This window comes from Chiloscyllium plagiosum, unplaced genomic scaffold (assembly GCF_037043375.1).
Source record: "Chiloscyllium plagiosum isolate Xiang-an unplaced genomic scaffold, Cpla_swu_hap1 HiC_scaffold_15, whole genome shotgun sequence".
NCBI classification, from domain to species: domain Eukaryota; kingdom Metazoa; phylum Chordata; class Chondrichthyes; order Orectolobiformes; family Hemiscylliidae; genus Chiloscyllium; species Chiloscyllium plagiosum.
In genome coordinates, this window is record NW_028270153.1 from 3721394 (window position 1) to 3740018 (window position 18625).

Below are 18625 nucleotides of genomic sequence, written 5' to 3' on the forward strand. Positions count from 1 at the left end.
TGTAAACACCCCACTGTAAACACCCCACTGTAAACACCCCGCTGTAAACACACCACTGTAAACACCCCACTGTAAACACCCCGCTGTAAACACACCACTGTAAACACACCACTGTAAACACCCCACTGTAAACACCCCACTGTAAACACCCCGCTGTAAACACCCCGCTGTAAACACACCACTGTAAACACACCACTGTAAACACCCCACTGTAAACACCCCACTGTAAACACCCCGCTGTAAACACACCGCTGTAAACACACCACTGTAAACACACCGCTGTAAACACCCCGCTGTAAACACACCACTGTAAACACACCGCTGTAAACACACCACTGTAAACACACCGCTGTAAACACCCCGCTGTAAACACCCCGCTGTAAACACACCACTGTAAACACACCGCTGTAAACACCCCGCTGTAAACACACCACTGTAAACACCCCGCTGTAAACACACCACTGTAAACACCCCACTGTAAACACCCCACTGTAAACACACCGCTGTAAACACCCCACTGTAAACACACCGCTGTAAACACCCCACTGTAAACACCCCACTGTAAACACCCCGCTGTAAACACACCGCTGTCAACACCCCACTGTAAACACCCCACTGTAAACACCCCGCTGTAAACACCCCACTGTAAACACACCGCTGTAAACACCCCGCTGTAAACACCCCGCTGTAAACACCCCACTGTAAACACCCCACTGTAAACACACCGCTGTAAACACCCCACTGTAAACACACCGCTGTAAACACACCGCTGTCAACACCCCACTGTAAACACACCGCTGTAAACACCCCGCTGTAAACACCCCGCTGTAAACACCCCACTGTAAACACCCCACTGTAAACACACCGCTGTAAACACCCCGCTGTAAACACCCCACTGTAAACACACCGCTGTAAACACACCGCTGTCAACACCCCACTGGAAACACACCGCTGTAAACACACTGCTGTCAACACCCCACTGTAAACACCCCACTGTAAACACCCCGCTGTAAACAACCCACTGTAAACACCCCACTGTAAACACACCGCTAGAAACACTCCGCTGTAAACACCCCGCTGTAAACACCCCACTGTAAACACCCCACTGTAAACACCCCACTGTAAACACACCGCTAGAAACACTCCGCTGTAAACACCCCGCTGTAAACACCCCACTGTAAACACCCCGCTGTAAACACCCCACTGTAAATGCACCGCTGTAAACACACCGCTGTAAACACCCCACTGTAAACACCCCGCTGTAAACACACCGCTGTAAACACACTGCTGTAAACATCCCACTGGAAACACCCCACTGTAAACACCCCACTGTAAACACCCCACCGTAAACACCCCAATGTAAATGCACCGCTGTAAACACCCCACTGTAAACACCCCGCTGTAAACACCCCACTGTAAACACCCCACTGTAAACACACTGCTGTAAACATCCCACTGTAAACACACCGCTGTAAACACACCGCTGTAAACACACCGCTGTAAACACACTGCTGTAAATACCCCACTGTAAACACCACAATGTAAGCACCCCGCTGTAAACACCCCGCTGTAAACACCCCACTGTAAACACACTGCTGTAAACATCCCACTGTAAACATCCCACTGTAAACACCCCGCTGTAAACACCCCACTGTAAACACCCCACTGTAAACACACTGCTGTAAACATCCCACTGTAAACACACCGCTGTAAACACACCGCTGTAAACACACCGCTGTAAACACACTGCTGTAAATACCCCACTGTAAACACCACAATGTAAACACCCCACTGTAAACATCCCACTTTAAACACACCGCTGTAAACACACCGCTGTAAACACACCGCTGTAAATACCCCACTGTTAACACCCCACTGTAAACATCCCACTGTAAACACACTGCTGTAAATACCCCACTGTAAACACCCCACTGTAAACACCTCACTGTAAACACCCCACTGTAAACACACCGCTGTAAACACACCGCTGTAAACACCCCACTGTAAACACCCCGCTGTAAACACCCCGCTGAAAACACCCCACTGTAAATACCCCACTGTAAACACACGACTTTAAACACCCCACTGTAAATACCCCACTATAAACACCCAGCTGTAAACACACCGCTGTAAACACCCCACTGTAAACACCCCACTGTAAACACACCACTGTAAACACACCGCTGTAAACACCCCACTGTAAACGCCCCACTGTAAACACCCCACTGTGAACACACTGCTGAAACACATCGCTGTAAACACCCCACTGTAAACACCCCACTGTAAACACACCGCTGTAAACACCCCACTGTAAACACCCCACTGTAACCACCCCACTGTAAACACACCACTGTAAACACCCCACTGTAAACACACCGCTGTAAACACCCCACTGTAAACACACCGCTGTAAACACACCGCTGTAAACACCCCACTGTAAACACCCCGCTGTAAACACCCCGCTGTAAACACCCCGCTGAAAACACCCCACTGTAAACACCCCACTGTAAACACACGACTTTAAACACCCCACTGTAAATACCCCACTATAAACACCCAGCTGTAAACACACCACTGTCAACACCGCACAGTAAACACAACACTGAAACCAACCCGCTGTAAACACCCCACTGTAAACACACCACTGTAAACACCCCGCTGTAAACACACCGCTGTAAACACACCGCTGTAAACACCCCACTGTAAACACCCCGCTGTAAACACCCCGCTGAAAACACCCCACTGTAAACACCCCACTGTAAACACACGACTTTAAACACCCCACTGTAATTACCCCACTATAAACACCCAGCTGTAAACACACCACTGTCAACACCGCACAGTAAACACAACACTGTAACCAACCCGCTGTAAACACCCCGCTGTAAACACCCCGCTGTAAACACCCCGCTGTAAACACACCGCTGTAAACACCACGCTGTAAACACCCCGCTGTAAACACCCCACTGTAAACACCCCGCTGTAAACACCCCACTGTAAACACACTGCTGTAAACATCCCACTGTAAACACACCGCTGTAAACACACCGCTGTAAACACACCGCTGTACACACACTGCTGTAAATACCCCACTGTAAACACCACAATGTAAGCACCCCGCTGTAAACACCCCGCTGTAAACACCCCACTGTAAACACACTGCTGTAAACATCCCACTGTAAACATCCCACTGTAAACACACCGCTGTAAACACACCGCTGTAAACACACCGCTGTAAATACCCCACTGTTAACACCCCAATGTAAACACCCCACTGTAAATACCCAACTGTAAACACCCCACTGTAAACACCCCACTGTAAACACACCACTGTAAACACACGGCTGTAAACACACTGCTGTAAATACCCCACTGTAAACACCCCACTGTAAACACCTCACTGTAAACACCCCACTGGAAACACACCGCTGTACACACACCGCTGTAAACACCCCACTGTAAACACCCCGCTGTAAACACCCCGCTGTAAACACCCCGCTGAAAACACCCCACTGTAAACACCCCACTGTAAACACACGACTTTAAACACCCCACTGTAAATACCCCACTATAAACACCCAGCTGTAAACACACCGCTGTAAACACCCCACTGTAAACACCCCACTGTAAACACACCACTGTAAACACACTGCTGTAAACACCCCACTGTAAACGCCCCACTGTAAACACCCCACTGTGAACACACTGCTGAAACACATCGCTGTAAACACCCAACTGTAAACACCCCGCTGTAAACACCCCGCTGTAAACACCCCACTGTAAACACCCCACTGTAAACACCCCGCTGTAAACACCCCGCTGTAAACACCCCGCTGTAAACACCCCACTGTAAACACCCCGCTGTAAACACCCCGCTGTAAACACCCCACTGTAAACACCCCGCTGTAAACACCCCACTGTAAACACCCCGCTGTAAACACCCCGCTGTAAACACCCCGCTGTAAACATACCACTGTATACACCCCGCTGTAAACACCTCACTGTAAACACCCCAGTATAAACACCCTGCTGTAAACACCCCGCTGTAAATACCCCGCTGTAAACACCCCGTTGTAAACACCCCACTGTAAACACCCCGCTGTAAACACCCCGCTGTAAACACCCCACTGTAAACACACCGCTGTAAACACACGGCTGTAAACACACCGCTGTAAACACACCACTGTAAACACCCCGCTGTAAACACCCCACTGTAAACACCCCACTGTAAACACCCCACTGAAAACACACTGCTGTAAATACCCCACTGTAAACACCTCACTGTAAACACACCGCTGTAAACACCCCGCTGTAAACACCCCGCTGTAAACACCCCGCTGAAAACACCCCGCTGTAAACACCCCACTGTAAACACACCGCTGTAAACACACCGCTGTAAACACCCCGCTGTAAACACCCCGCTGAAAACACCCCACTGTAAACACCCCACTGTAAACACACGACTTTAAACACCCCACTGTAAATACCCCACTATAAACACCCAGCTGTAAACACACCGCTGTAAACACCCCACTGTAAACACCCCACTGTAAACACACCACTGTAAACACACCGCTGTAAACACCCCACTGTAAACGCCCCACTGTAAACACCCCACTGTGAACACACTGCTGAAACACATCGCTGTAAACACCCCACTGTAAACACCCCACTGTAAACACACCACTGTAAACACCCCACTGTAAACACCCCACTGTAACCACCCCGCTGTAAACACCCCGCTGTAAACACCCCGCTGTAAACACCCCACTGTAAACACCCCACTGTAAACACACCACTGTAAACACCCCACTGTAAATACACCGCTGTAAACACACCGCTGTAAACACCCCGCTGTAAACACCCCGCTGTAAACACCCCGCTGAAAACACCCCACTGTAAACACCCCACTGTAAACACACGACTTTAAACACCCCACTGTAAATACCCCACTATAAACACCCAGCTGTAAACACACCGCTGTAAACACCCCACTGTAAACACCCCACTGTAAACACACCACTGTAAACACACCGCTGTAAACACCCCACTGTAAACGCCCCACTGTAAACACCCCACTGTGAACACATTGCTGAAACACATCGCTGTAAACACCCCACTGTAAACACCGCACTGTAAACACACCACTGTAAACACACCGCTGTAAACACCCCACTGTAAACACCCCACTGTAAACACCCCATTGTAACCACCCCGCTGTAAACACCCCGCTGTAAACACCCCGCTGTAAACACCCCACTGTAAACACCCCACTGTAAACACCCCACTGTAAACACACGACTTTAAACACCCCGCTGTAAGTACCCCACTATAAAGACCCAGCTGGAAACACACCGCTGTAAACACCCCGCTGTAAGCACACCGCTGTAAACACCCCACTGTAAACACCCCGCTGTAAACACACCGCTGTAAACACTCCACTGTAAACACACCACTGTAAACACCCCGCTGTAAACACCCCGCTGTAAACACCCCACTGTAAAAACACCGCTGTAAACACACCGCTGTAAACACACCGCTGTAAACACACCACTGTAAACACCCCACTGTAAACACCCCGCTGTGAACACCCCACTGTAAACACTCCGCTGTAAACACCCCGCTGTAAACACCCCACTGTCAACACCCCACTGTAAACACTCCGCTGTAAACACCCCGCTGTAAACACCCCACTGTCAACACCCCACTGTAAACACCCGCTGTAAACACCCCGCTGTAAACACACCATTGTAAACACACCGCTGTAAACATACCACTGTATACACCCCGCTGTAAACACCTCACTGTAAACACCCCAGTATAAACACCCTGCTGTAAACACCCCGCTGTAAATACCCCGCTGTAAACACCCCGTTGTAAACACCCCACTGTAAACACCCCGCTGTAAACACCCCGCTGTAAACACCCCACTGTAAACACCCCACTGTAAACACCCAGCTGTAAACACACTGATGTAAACACCCCACTGTAAACACACCACTGTAAACACCCCGCTGTAAACACCCCGCTGTAAACACCCCACTGTAAAAACACCGCTGTAAACACCCCGCTGTAAACACTCCACTGTAAACACACCACTGTAAACACCCCGCTGTAAACACCCCGCTGTAAACACCCCACTGTAAACACACCGCTGTAAACACACCGCTGTAAACACCCCACTGTAAACACCCCACTGTAAACACCCCACTGTAAACACCTCGCTGTAAACACCCCACTGTAAACACCTCACTGGAAACACCCCACTGTAAACACCCCACTGGAAACACATCGCTGTAAACACCCCTCTGTAAACACAACACTGTAAACACCCCGCTGTAAATACACCGCTGTAAACACCCCACGATAAACACCCTGCTGTAAACACCCCACTGTAAACACCCCACTGTAAACACCCCACTGTAAACACCCCGCTGTAAACACCCCATTGGAAACACCCCACTGTAAACACCCGCTGTAAACACCCCGCTGTAAACACCCCACTGTAAACACCCCGCTGTAAACACCCGCTGTAAACACCCCGCTGTAAACACCTCACTGTAAACACCCTGCTGTAAACACCCCGCTGTAAACACCCTGCTGTAAACACACCGCTGTAAACACATGGCTGTAAACACCCCACTGTAAACACCGCACTGTAAACACCCCGCTGTTAACACCCCAATGTAAACACACCGCTGTAAACACACCGCTGTAAACACACCGCTGTAAACACACCGCTGTAAACGCACCGCTGTAAACACCCCACTGTAAACACCCCACTGTAAACACACCGGTGTAAACACCCCGCTGTAAACACACTGCTGTAACACATCGCTGTAAACACCCCATTGTAAACACCCCATTGTAAACACCCCACTGTAAACACACGACTGTAAACACCCCACTGTAAATACCCCACTATAAACACCCAGCTGTAAACACACCGCTGTAAACACCCCACTGTAAACACACCAGTGTAAACACCCCACTGTAAACGCCCCACTGTAAACGCCCCACTGTAAACACACCGCTGTAAACACCCCGCTGTAAACACCCCGCTGTAAACACCCCGCTGTAAACACCCCACTGTAAATACACCACTGTAAATACACCACTGTAAACACCCCACTGTAAACACCCCACTGTAAACACCCCACTGTAAACACCCCGCTGTAAACACACCGCTGTAAACACCTCACTGTAAACACCTCACTGTAAACACCCCGCTGTAAACACACCGTTGTAAACACACCACTGTAAACACCCCACTGTAAACACCCCACTGTAAACACCCCGTTGCAAACACCCCACTGTAAACACCCCGCTGTAAACACACTGCTGTAAACACCCGCTGTAAACACCCCGCTGTAAACACTCCACTGTAAACACACCACTGTAAACACACCACTGTAAACACCCCACTGTAAACACATCACTGTTAACACCCCGCTGTAAACACCCCACTGTAAACACCCCGCTGTAAACACCCCGCTGTAAATACCCCGCTGTAAACACCCCGCTGTAAACGCCCCACTATAAACACCCCGCTGTAAACACCCTGCTGTAAATACCCCACTGTAAACACCCCGCTGTAAACACCCTACTGTAAACACCCCACTGAAAACACACCAGTGTAAACACCCCACTGTAAACACCCCACTGTAAACACCCCACTGTAAACACCCCACTGCAAATACCCCACTGTAAATACCCTGCTGTAAACACCCCGCTGTAAACACCCTGCTGTAAACACCCCACTGTAAACACCCCACTGTAAACACACCGCTGTAAATACCCCACTGTAAATACCCCGCTGTAAATACCCCGCTGTAAACACACCGCTGTAAATACCCCACTGTAAATACCCCACTGTAAACACCCCGCTGTAAATACCCCACTGTAAACACCCCGCTGTAAATACCCCACTGTAAATACCCCACTGTAAATACCCCACTGTAAATACCCCACTGTAAACACCCCACTGTAAACTCCCCGCTGTAAACACCCAGCTGTAAACACCCCACTGTAAACACCCCACTGTAAACACACCGATATAAACACACCGATATAAACACCCCGCTGTAAACACCCCACTGTAAACATTCCACTGTAAACACACCGCTGTAAACACCCCACTGTAAACACCCCACTGTAAACACCCCGCTGTAAAGACACTGCTGTAAACACCCCGCTGTAAACACCCCGCTGTAAACACACCGCTGTAAACACCCCGCTGTAAACACCCCGCTGTAAACACCCCGCTGTAAACACCCCGCTGTAAACATCCCGCTGTAAACACCCCGCTGTAAAAACACCCCACTGTAAACACACCGCAGTAAACACCCCACTGTAAACATTCCACTGTAAACACACAGCTGTAAACACCCCACTGTAAATACCCCACTGTAAACACACTGCTGTAAACACCCCGCTGTAAACACCCCGCTGTAAACACCCCGCTGTAAACACCCAGCTGTAAATTTCCTGCTGTAAACACACTGCTGTAAACACCCCACTGTAAAAACACCCCGCTGTAAACACACCGCTGTAAACACCCCACTGTAAACACCCCACTGTAAATACCCCACTGTAAACATCCCACTGTAAACACCCCACTGTAAACACACCGCTGTAAACACACCGCTTTAAATACCCAACTGTAAACACACCGCTGTAAACACCCCGCTGCAAACACACCGCTGTAAACATCCCGCTGTAAACACCCCGCTGTAAATTTCCCGCTGTAAACACACTGTTGTAAACACCCCACTGTAAAAACACCCCGCTGTAAACACCCCACTGTAAACACCCCACTGTAAACACCCGCTGTAAACACCCCACTGTAAACGTACCGCTGTAAACACCCCACTCTAAATACTCAACTGTAAACACAACGCTGTAAACACCCCGCTGTAAACACGCCGCTGTAAACACCCCGCTGTAAACACCCCACTGTAAACGCACCGCTGTAAACATCCCACTGTAAACGCACCGCGGTAAACACCCCACTCTAAATACTCCACTGTAAACACAACGCTGTAAACACCCCGCTGTGAACACCCCGCTGTAAACACCCCGCTGTAAACACAACGCTGTAAACACCCCGCTGTAAACAACCCGCTGTAAACACCCCGCTGTAAACACAACGCTGTAAACACCCCGCTGTAAACACCCCGCTGTAAACACAACGCTGTAAACACCCCGCTGTAAACATCCCACTGTAAACACACCACTGTAAACACCCCACTCTAAATATCCCGCTGTAAACACACTGCTGTAAACACCCCACTGTAAATACCCCGCTGTAAACACCCCGCTGTAAACACCCCGCTGAAAACATCCCACTGTAAACATCCCGCTGTAAATACCCCACTGTAAACACGCCACTATAAACACGCCACTGTAAACACACCCCTGTAAACACCCAGCTGTAAACACCCCGCTGTAAACACCCCGCTGTAAACATCCCACTGTAAACACACCACTGTAAACACCCCACTCTAAATATCCCGCTGTAAACACACTGCTGTAAACACCCCACTGTAAATACCCCGCTGTAAACACCCCGCTGTAAACACCCCGCTGAAAACATCCCACTGTAAACATCCCGCTGTAAATACCCCACTGTAAACACGCCACTATAAACACCCCACTGTAAACACACCCCTGTAAACACCCAGCTGTAAACACCCAGCTGTAAACACCCCACTGTAAACACCCCGCTGTAAACACACTGCTGTAAACACCCCGCTGTAAACACCCCGCTGTAAACACACCGCTGTCAACTCCCCACAGTAAACACACCACTGTAAACAACGCACTGTAAACAAACCGCTGTAAACACCCCACTGTAAACACACCGCTGTCAACTCCCCACAGTACACACACCACTATAAACAAGGCACTGTAAACACACCGCTGTAAACACCCCGCTGTAAATACCCAACGGTAAACACACCACTGTAAACACACCACTGTAAACACCCCACTGTAAACACCCCGCTGTAAACACACCGCTGTAAACACACCGCTGTAAACACACCGCTGTAAACACACCACTGTAAACACCCCGCTGTAAACACACCACTGTAAACACACCACTGTAAACACTCTGCAGTAAACTCACCATTGTAAACACCCCGCTGTAAACACCCCGCTGTAAACACCCCACTGTAAACACACCGCTGTAACCAAACCGCTGTAAACACCCCGCTGTAAACACCCCGCTGTAAACACCCCACTGTAAACACCCCGCTGTAAACACACCACTGTAACCAACCCGCTGTAAACACACCGCTGTAACCAAACCGCTGTAAACACCCCACTGTAAACACCCCGCTGTAAACACACCACTGTAACCAACCCGCTGTAAACACCCCGCTGTAAACACCCCACTGTAAACACCCCGCTGTAAACACACCACTGTAACCAACCCGCTGTAAACACACCGCTGTAACCAAACCGCTGTAAACACCCCACTGTAAACAACCCGCTGTAAACACACCACTGTAACCAACCCGCTGTAAACACACCGCTGTAACCAAACCGCTGTAAACACCCCACTGTAAACAACCCGCTGTAAACACCCCACTGTAAACACCCCACTGTAAACACCCCGCTGTAAACACCCCGCTGTAAACACCCCACTGTAAACACCCCGCTGTAAACACACCGCTGTAACCAAACCGCTGTAAACACCCCACTGTAAACACCCCACTGTAAACACCCCACTGTAAACACACCACTGTAAACACCCCGCTGTAACCAACCCGCTGTAAACACCCCACTGTAAACACCCCACTGTAAACACACCGCTGTAACCAACCCGCTGTAAACACCCCACTGTAAACACCCCGCTGTAACCAACCCGCTGTAAACACCCCACTGTAAACACCCCACTGTAAACACCCCACTGTAAACACCCCACTGTAAACACACCACTGTAAACACCCCGCTGTAACCAACCCGCTGTAAACACCCCACTGTAAACACCCCGCTGTAAACACCCCGCTGTAACCAACCCGCTGTAAACACACCACTGTAAACACCCCGCTGTAACCAACCCGCAGTAAACACACCGCTGTAAACACCCCACTGTAAACACCCCACTGTAAACACCCCACTGTAAACACCCCGCTGTAAACACCCCACTGTAAACACCCCGCTGTAAACACACCGCTGTAACCAAACCGCTGTAAACACCCCACTGTAAACACCCCGCTGTAAACACCCCACTGTAAACACCCCGCTGTAAACACCCCGCTGTAACCAACCCGCTGTAAACACCCCACTGTAAACACCCCACTGTAAACACCCCACTGTAAACACCCCGCTGTAAACACCCCGCTGTAACCAACCCGCTGTAAACACACCGCTGTAACCAAACCGCTGTAAACACCCCACTGTAAACAACCCGCTGTAAACACCCCACTGTAAACACCCCACTGTAAACACCCCACTGTAAACACCCCGCTGTAAACACCCCGCTGTAACCAACCCGCTGTAAACACACCGCTGTAAACACCCCGCTGTAAACACCCCACTGTAACCAACCCACTGGAAACACACCGCTGTAAACACCCCGCTGTAAACACACCACTGTCAACTCCCCACAGTAAACACACCGCTGTAAACACCCCACTGTAAACACCCCACTGTAAACACCCCACTGTAACCAACCCACTGTAACCAACCCACTGTAACCAACCCACTGTAAACACCCCGCTGTAAACACAACGCTGTAAACACAACGCTGTAAACACCCCGCTGTAAACACCCCACGGTAAACACCCCACGGTAAACACCCCACTGTAAACACAACGCTGTAAACACCCCGCTGTAAACACCCCACTGTAAACACACCGCTGTAAACACTCCCCTGTAAACACCCCACTGTAAACACCCCACTGTAAACACCCCACTGTAACCAACCCACTGTAAACACACCGCTGTAAACACACCACTGTAAACACCCCACTGTAAACACCCCACTGTAAACACCCCGCTGTAAACACCCCGCTGTAAACACCCTGCTGTAACCAACCCACTGTAACCAACCCACTGTAAACACCCCACTGTAAACATCCCACTGTAACCAACCCACTGTAACCAACCCACTGTAAACACCCCACTGTAAACACTCCGCTGTAAACACCCCGCTGTAACCAACCCACTGTAAACACCCCGCTGTAAACACCCCGCTGTAAACACCCCGCTGTAAACACACCGCTGTAAACACACCGCTGTAAACACCCCGCTGTAAACACACCGCTGTAAACACACCGCTGTAAACACCCCTCTGTAAACACCTCACTGTAAACACCCCACTGTGAACACCCCCCTGTAAACACCCCCTGTAAACACCTCACTGTAAACACCCCACTGTGAACACCACACTGTAAACACCCCAGTGTAAACACCCCAGTGTAAACACCCCACTGTAAACACACCACTGTCAACACCGCACAGTAAACACAACACTGTAACCAACCCACTGTAAACACCCCGCTGTAAACACCCCGCTGTAAACACCCCACTGTAAACACCCCGCTGTAAACACCCCACTGTAACCAACCCACTGTGAACACCCCACTGTAAACACCCCACTGTAAACACCCCACTGTAAACACCCCACTGTAAACACACCACTGTAAACACACCACTGTCAACACCCCACAGTAAACACACCGCTGTAAACACCCCACTGTAAACACTCCACTGTAAACACACCACTGTAAACACCCCGCTGTAAACACCCCACTGTGAACACCCCACTGTAAACACCCCACTGTAACCAACCCACTGTGAACACCCCACTGTAAACACCCCACTGTAAACACCCCACTGTAAACACACCACTGTAACCAACCCACTGTAAACACACCACTGTAAACACACCACTGTCAACACCCCACAGTAAACACACCGCTGTAAACACCCCACTGTAAACACCCCGCTGTAAACACCCCACTGTAAACACCCCACTGTAACCAACCCACTGTAAACACACCACTGTAAACACACCACTGTCAACACCCCACAGTAAACACACCGCTGTAAACACCCCACTGTAAACACCCCGCTGTAAACACCCCACTGTAAACACCCCGCTGTAAACACCCCGCTGTAAACACCCCGCTGTAAACACACCGCCGTAAACACGCCGCTGGAAACACCCCGCTGTAAAAACCCCACTATAAAGACCCCGCTGTAAACACCCCGATGTAAACACCCCACTGGAAATACCCCACTGTAAACACCCCAGTGTAAACACCCCGCTGTACACACCCCGCTGTAAATACCCCAGTGTAAACACCCCACTGTAAACACCCCGCTGTAAATACCCCAGTGTAAATGCCCCGCTGTAAATACCCCAGTGTAAATACCCCACCTTAAACACAAGACTGTAAACACCCCACTGTAAATACCCCACTGTAAACACACCACTGTAAACACACCACTGTCAACACCGCACAGTAAACACAACACTGTAACCAACCCACTGTAAACACCCCGCTGTAAACACCCTGCTGTAAACACCCCACTGTAAACACCCCGCTGTAAACACCCCACTGTGAACACCCCACTGTAAACACCCCACTGTAACCAACCCACTGTAAACACACCACTGTAAACACACCACTGTCAACACCCCACAGTAAACACACCGCTGTAAACACCCCACTGTAAACACTCCACTGTAAACACACCACTGTAAACACCCCGCTGTAAACACCCCACTGTGAACACCCCACTGTAAACACCCCACTGTAACCAACCCACTGTGAACACCCCACTGTAAACACCCCACTGTAAACACCCCACTGTAAACTCACCACTGTAAACACCCCACTGTAAACACCCCACTGTAAACACCCCACTGTAAACACCCCACTGTAACCAACCCACTGTGAACACCCCACTGTAAACACCCCGCTGTAAACACCCCGCTGTAAACACTCCACTGTAAACACCCCACTGTAAACACCCCGCTGTAAACACCCCACTGTGAACACCCCACTGTAAACACCCCACTGTAACCAACCCACTGTGAACACCCCACTGTAAACACCCCACTGTAAACACCCCACTGTAAACACACCACTGTAACCAACCCACTGTAAACACACCACTGTAAACACACCACTGTCAACACCCCACAGTAAACACACCGCTGTAAACACCCCACTGTAAACACTCCACTGTAAACACCCCACTGTAAACACCCCGCTGTAAACACCCCACTGTAAACACCCCACTGTAACCAACCCACTGTGAACACCCCACTGTAAACACCCCGCTGTAAACACCCCGCTGTAAACACCCCGCTGTAAACACCCCACTGTAAACACCCCACTGTAAACACCCCGCTGTAAACACCCCGCTGTAAACACCCCGCTGTAAACACCCCACTGTAAACACACCGCCGTAAACACCCCGCCGTAAACACCCCGCTGTAAACACCCCGCTGTAAACACCCCGCTGTAAACACACCGCTGTAAACACACCGCCGTAAACACCCCGCTGTAAAAACCCCACTATAAAGACCCCGCTGTAAACACCCCGATGTAAACACCCCACTCGAAATACCCCACTGTAAACACCCCAGTGTAAACACCCCGCTGTACACACCCCGCTGTAAATACCCCAGTGTAAACACCCCACTGTAAATACCCCAGTGTAAACACCCCGCTGTAAACACCCCGCTGTAAATACCCCAGTGTAAATGCCCCGCTGTAAATACCCCAGTGTAAATACCCCACCTTAAACACAAGACTGTAAACACCCCACTGTAAATACCCCACTGTAAACACACCACTGTAAACACACCACTGTCAACACCGCACAGTAAACACAACACTGTAACCAACCCACTGTAAACACCCCGCTGTAAACACCCCGCTGTAAACACCCCACTGTAAACACCCCACTGTAAACACCCCGCTGTAAACACCCCACTGTGAACACCCCACTGTAAACACCCCACTGTAACCAACCCACTGTAAACACACCACTGTAAACACACCACTGTCAACACCCCACAGTAAACACACCGCTGTAAACACCCCACTGTAAACACTCCACTGTAAACACACCACTGTAAACACCCCGCTGTAAACACCCCGCTGTAAACACACCGCTGTGAACACCCCACTGTAAACACCCCACTGTGAACACCCCACTGTAAACACCCCACTGTAAACACCCCGCTGTAAATACCCCACTGTAAACACCCCGCTGTAAACACCCCGCTGTAAACACCCCGCTGTAAACACCCCGCTGTAAACACCCCGCTGTAAACACACCGCTGTAAACACACCACTGTAAACACCCCGCTGTAAACACCCCACTGTAAACACACCGCTGTAAACACACCGCTGTAAACACCCCGCTGTAAACACACCGCTGTAAACACACCGCTGTAAACACCCCGCTGTAAACACCCCACTGTAAACACCCCACTGTAAACACACCGCTGTAAACACCCCGCTGTAAACACCCCACTGTAAACACACCGCTGTAAACACCCCGCTGTAAACACACCGCTGTAAACACCCCGCTGTAAACACCCCACTGTAAACACCCCGCTGTAAACACCCCGCTGTAAACACCCCACTGTAAACACACCGCTGTAAACACCCCGCTGTAAACACCCCACTGTAAACACCCCGCTGTAAACACCCCGCTGTAAACACCCCACTGTAAACACCCCACTGTAAACACACCGCTGTAAACACCCCGCTGTAAACACCCCGCTGTAAACACCCCGCTGTAAACACCCCACTGTAAACACCCCGCTGTAAACACACCGCTGTAAACACCCCGCTGTAAACACCCCACTGTAAACACCCCACTGTAAACACCCCGCTGTAAACACCCCGCTGTAAACACACTGCTGTAAACACCCCGCTGTAAACACACCGCTGTAAACACACCACTGTAAACACCCCGCTGTAAACACCCCACTGTAAACACACCGCTGTAAACACACCGCTGTAAACACCCCGCTGTAAACACACCGCTGTAAACACACCGCTGTAAACACCCCGCTGTAAACACCCCACTGTAAACACCCCACTGTAAACACACCGCTGTAAACACCCCGCTGTAAACACCCCACTGTAAACACACCGCTGTAAACACCCCGCTGTAAACACACCGCTGTAAACACCCCGCTGTAAACACCCCACTGTAAACACCCCGCTGTAAACACCCCGCTGTAAACACCCCACTGTAAACACACCGCTGTAAACACCCCGCTGTAAACACCCCACTGTAAACACCCCGCTGTAAACACCCCGCTGTAAACACCCCACTGTAAACACCCCACTGTAAACACACCGCTGTAAACACCCCGCTGTAAACACCCCGCTGTAAACACCCCGCTGTAAACACCCCACTGTAAACACCCCGCTGTAAACACACCGCTGTAAACACCCCGCTGTAAACACCCCACTGTAAACACCCCACTGTAAACACCCCGCTGTAAACACCCCGCTGTAAACACACTGCTGTAAACACCCCGCTGTAAACACACCGCTGTAAACACACCGCTGTAAACACCCCGCTGTAAACACACCGCTGTAAACACACCGCTGTAAACACACCACTGTAAACACCCCGCTGTAAACACCCCGCTGTAAACACACCGCTGTAAACACCCCGCTGTAAACACACCGCTGTAAACACACCGCTGTAAACACCCCGCTGTAAACACCCCACTGTAAACACCCCGCTGTAAACACCCCGCTGTAAACACACCGCTGTAAACACCCCACTGTAAACACACCGCTGTAAACACACCGCTGTAAACACCCCACTGTAAACACACCGCTGTAAACACACCGCTGTAAACACCCCACTGTAAACACCCCACTGTAAACACCCCGCTGTAAACACCCCACTGTAAACACACCGCTGTAAACACACCGCTGTAAACACCCCACTGTAAACACCCCGCTGTAAACACACTGCTGTAAACATCCCACTGTAAACATCCCACTGTAAACACCCCACTGTAAACACACCGCTGTAAACACCCCGCTGTAAACACACCGCTGTAAACACACCGCTGTAAACATCCCACTGTAAACACCCCACTGTAAACACACGGCTGTAAACACCCCGCTGTAAACACCCCGCTGTAAACACACTGCTGTAAACACACCGCTGTAAACACCCCACTGTAAACACCCCACTGTAAACACACCGCTGTAAACACACCGCTGTAAACACCCCGCTGTAAACACCCCACTGTAAACCCCCCACTGTAAACACCCCACTGTGAACACCTCACTGTAAACACCCCGCTGTAAACACCTCACTGTAAACACCCCACTGTGAACACCCCACTGTAAACACCCCACTGTAAACACCCCGCTGTAAACACCCCACTGTAAACACCCCGCTGTAAATACCCCACTATAAACACCCCACTGTAAACACCCCACTGTGAACACCCCGCTGTAAACACCCCACTGTAAACAGCCCACTGTAAACAGCCCACTGTAAACACCACACTGTGAACACCCCACTGTAAACACCCCACTGTGAACACCCCACTGTAAACACCCCACTGTAAACACCTCACTGTAAACACCCCACTGTGAACACTCCACTGTGAACACCCCACTGTAAACACCCCGCTGTAAACACCCCGCTGTAAACACCCCACTGGAAATACCCCACTGTAAACACCCCACTGTAAATACCCCACTGTAAACACCCCGCTGTAAACACCCCACTGTAAACACCCCGCTGTAAACACCCCACTGGAAATACTCCACTGTAAACACCCCACTGTAAATACCCCACTGTAAACACCCCGCTGTAAACACCCCTCTGTAAACACCCCGCTGTAAACACCCCGCTGTAAACACCCCACTGTAAACACCCCGCTGTAAACGCCCCACTGTAAACGCCCCACTGTAAACACCCCACTGTAAACACACCACTGTAAACACCCCGCTTTAAACACCCCACTGTAAACACACCGCTGTAAACGCCCCGCTGTAAACACCCCGCTGTAAACACCCCGCTGTAAACAGCCCACTGTAAACACACCACTGTAAACACCCCGCTTTAAACACCCCACTGTAAACACACCGCTGTAAACGCCCCGCTGTAAACACACCGCTGTAAACGCCCCGCTGTAAACACCCCTCTGTAAACACCCCGCTGTAAACACACCACTGTAAACACCCCAATGTAAACACACCGCTGTAAACACCCCACTGTAAACACACCGCTGTAAACACCCCGCTGTAAACACCCCTCTGTAAACACCCCGCTTTAAACACCCCACTTTAAACACCCCACTGTAAACACACCGCTGTAAACACCCCTCTGTAAACACCCCGCTGTAAACACCCCTCTGTAAACACCCCGCTGTAAACACACCACTGTAAACACCCCAATGTAAACGCACCGCTGTAAACACCCCACTGTAAACACCCCGCTGTAAACACCCCGCTGTAAACACCCCTCTGTAAACACCCCGCTGTAAACACACCACTGTAAACACCCCAATGTAAACACACCGCTGTAAACACCCCACTGTAAACACCCCGCTGTAAACACCCCGCTGTAAACACACCGCTGTAAACACCCCGCTTTAAACACC

The 18625-nt window shown here is 50.5% G+C and overlaps 1 protein-coding gene across 5 annotated transcripts in view; it reads left to right on the top strand.

Moving 5' to 3' along the window:
• tox2 (TOX high mobility group box family member 2) overlaps positions 1-18625 on the top strand; it is a 250224-nt gene that overhangs the window by 91887 nt on the left and 139712 nt on the right. The gene's annotated exons all lie outside the window — the stretch shown is intronic.